Here is a 2,982-nt window from a genome sequence, read left to right on the forward strand (position 1 = left end):
AGTGGCAAACATAGCGCTTAGCGTTGAGGCCAAAAAGCTCTATTTTGGTCTCATCAGACCATAGAATCTTCTTCCACTTGGTCTCAGAGTCTCCCACATGCCTTCTGGGAAACTCTAGCCGAGATTTGATGCGAGTTTTTTTCTTTTTGCCACTCTCCCATAAAGGCCAGTTTTGTGAAGCACCCGGGCTATTGTTGCCATATGCACAGTGTCTCCCAGCTCAGCCGTGGAACACTGTAACTCCTTTAGAGTTGCCATAGGCCTCTTGGTGGCCTCCCTGACTAGTGCCCTATATGCCCGGATACTCCGTTTTTGAGGACGGCCTGTTCTAGACAGATTCACAGTTGTGCCATATTCTCTCCATTTCTTAATAATGGACTTTACTGTGCTCTGAGAGGATATTCAATGCCTTGGAAATGTTCTTATATCCTACCCCTGATTGGTGCTTTTGAAGAACCTTATTCCGGATTTGCTTTGAATGTTCCTTCATCTTCATCATGTAGTTTTTGTTAGGAAATGTACTAACCAACTGTGGGACCTCCCAGAGACAGGTGTATTTAACCTGAAATCATGTGAAACACCTTAATTGCACACAGGTGGACTCCATTCAACTAATTATGTGACTTCTAAAGACAATTGGTTGCACCAGAGCTTATTTAGGTGTGTCATAGCAAAGGGGGTGAATACTTATGCAATCAATTATTTTCTGTTTTATATTTGTAATTAATTTAGAACAATTTGTAGATTTTATTTTTCACTTTGACATTATGGACTTTTCTTGTGTTGATCAGTGGCAAACATAGCGCTTAGCGTTGAGGCCAAAAAGCTCTATTTTGGTCTCATCAGACCATAGAATCTTCTTCCACTTGGTCTCAGAGTCTCCCACATGCCTTCTGGGAAACTCTAGCCGAGATTTGATGCGAGTTTTTTTCAACAATGGCTTTCTTTTTGCCACTCTCCCATAAAGGCCAGTTTTGTGAAGCACCCAGGCTATTGTTGCCATATGCACAGTGTCTCCCAGCTCAGCCGTGGAACACTGTAACTCCTTTAGAGTTGCCATAGGCCTCTTGGTGGCCTCCCTGACTAGTGCCCTATACGCCCGGATACTCCGTTTTTGAGGACGGCCTGTTCTAGACAGATTCACAGTTGTGCCATATTCTCTCCATTTCTTAATAATGGACTTTACTGTGCTCTGAGAGGATATTCAATGCCTTGGAAATGTTCTTATATCCTACCCCTGATTGGTGATTTTGAAGAACCTTATTCCGGATTTGCTTTGAATGTTCCTTCATCTTCATGATGTAGTTTTTGTTAGGAAATGTACTAACCAACTGTGGGACCTCCCAGAGACAGGTGTATTTAACCTGAAATCATGTGAAACACCTTAATTGCACACAGGTGGACTCCATTCAACTAATTATGTGACTTCTAAAGACAATTGGTTGCACCAGAGCTTATTTAGGTGTGTCATAGCAAAGGGGGTGAATACTTATGCAATCAATTATTTTCTGTTTTATATTTGTAATTAATTTAGAACAAGTTGTAGATTTTATTTTTCACTTTGACATTATGGACTTTTCTTGTGTTGATCAGTGGCAAAAACTCCCAATTAAATCCATTTTGATTCCATGTTGTAACACAATGAAATGTGGAAAAGTCCAAGGGGGGTGAATACTTTTGAGAGCCACTGTATTTCTTAGCAGACACCCTTATCCAGGACGACTTACAATTGTTACAAGATATCACATTATTTTTACATACAATTATATTATTTTTCTACATACAATTACCCATTTATACAGTTGGATTTTTACTGGAGCAATCTAGGTAAAGTACCTTGCTCAAGGGTACAGCAGCAATGTCCCCCACCTGGGATTGAACCCACGACCTTCTAGTCAAGAGTCCCGAGACCTAACCACTACTCCACACTGCCGCCCTGACCATAGTCAAAATTGAGCTACATGACCAGAGTCACCATTGAGCTACATGACCAGAGTCACCATTGAGCTACATGACCAGAGTCACCATTGAGCTAAATGACCATAGTTAGAATAGAATTGACTAGAGTCAGAATAGTGCTACATTGGAGGCTGTGTGGTCCAGTGGTTAAAGAAAAGGGCTTGTAACCAGGAGGTCCCCGGTTCAAATCCCACCTTAGCCACTGACTCACTGTGTGACCCTGAGCAAGTCACTTAACCTCCTTGTGCTCCGTCTTTCGGGTGAGATGTAATTGTAAGTGACTCTGCAGCTGATGCAAAGTTCACACACCCTAGTCTCTGTAAGTCGCCTTGGATAAAGGTGTCTGCTAAATAAACACATAATAATAATACATTACCATAGCCACAAAAAACCTTAGTGGACAAAGTGGGTCTGGGTGGCCGAGCGGCAGTTCCAGGAGGTCGGCATGAAGTAGTGACTTGCTCTCATAATGCTATTAGATAACAGATACACTGGGGGGGTAAGTGCATATTACTAAGGGCATGGTCTTTTGATCAAAAAAATATTTAAGTAAAAATAATAAGTCAAGCCATGTGGGAGGCTCTGCACCCCGGGCAGAGTTCCCATTCACCCCTGGCAGCTTCCACTTCCCTGGAAGTCTGTCTGTTGCCCTCCCGTGCCTGGCGCCAGATCAGGTCGGGCTGGAGGCTCTGTTTTCGGCTTGGGGAGGCGGTGGGTCCCCTTACAGTCCTGGACTTCCATGCTGATGGAAGTATGCTGCCCTCCCGCGCCTGGCGCCAGATCAGGCCGGGCTGGAGGCTCTGTTTTGGGCTTGAGTAGGCAGTGTGGGTCCCTTACATTTTTTTATTTTTAATGCACTTTAAGTCTCTTGCCTTCACGGGGTTTAGAGGCTCTGTTTTGGGCAACAGTGTGCCATTTGTGTCGCTGACTTTCAGTGCACTTGAAGCCTGTTGCCCTCGCGGGGTTTGGAGGCTCTGTTTTCAGCAGCAGTGTGCCGTTTGTGTCCTTGGTGACCTCCATGTT

This window comes from Acipenser ruthenus, unplaced genomic scaffold (assembly GCF_902713425.1).
Source record: "Acipenser ruthenus unplaced genomic scaffold, fAciRut3.2 maternal haplotype, whole genome shotgun sequence".
Lineage (NCBI taxonomy): Eukaryota > Metazoa > Chordata > Actinopteri > Acipenseriformes > Acipenseridae > Acipenser > Acipenser ruthenus.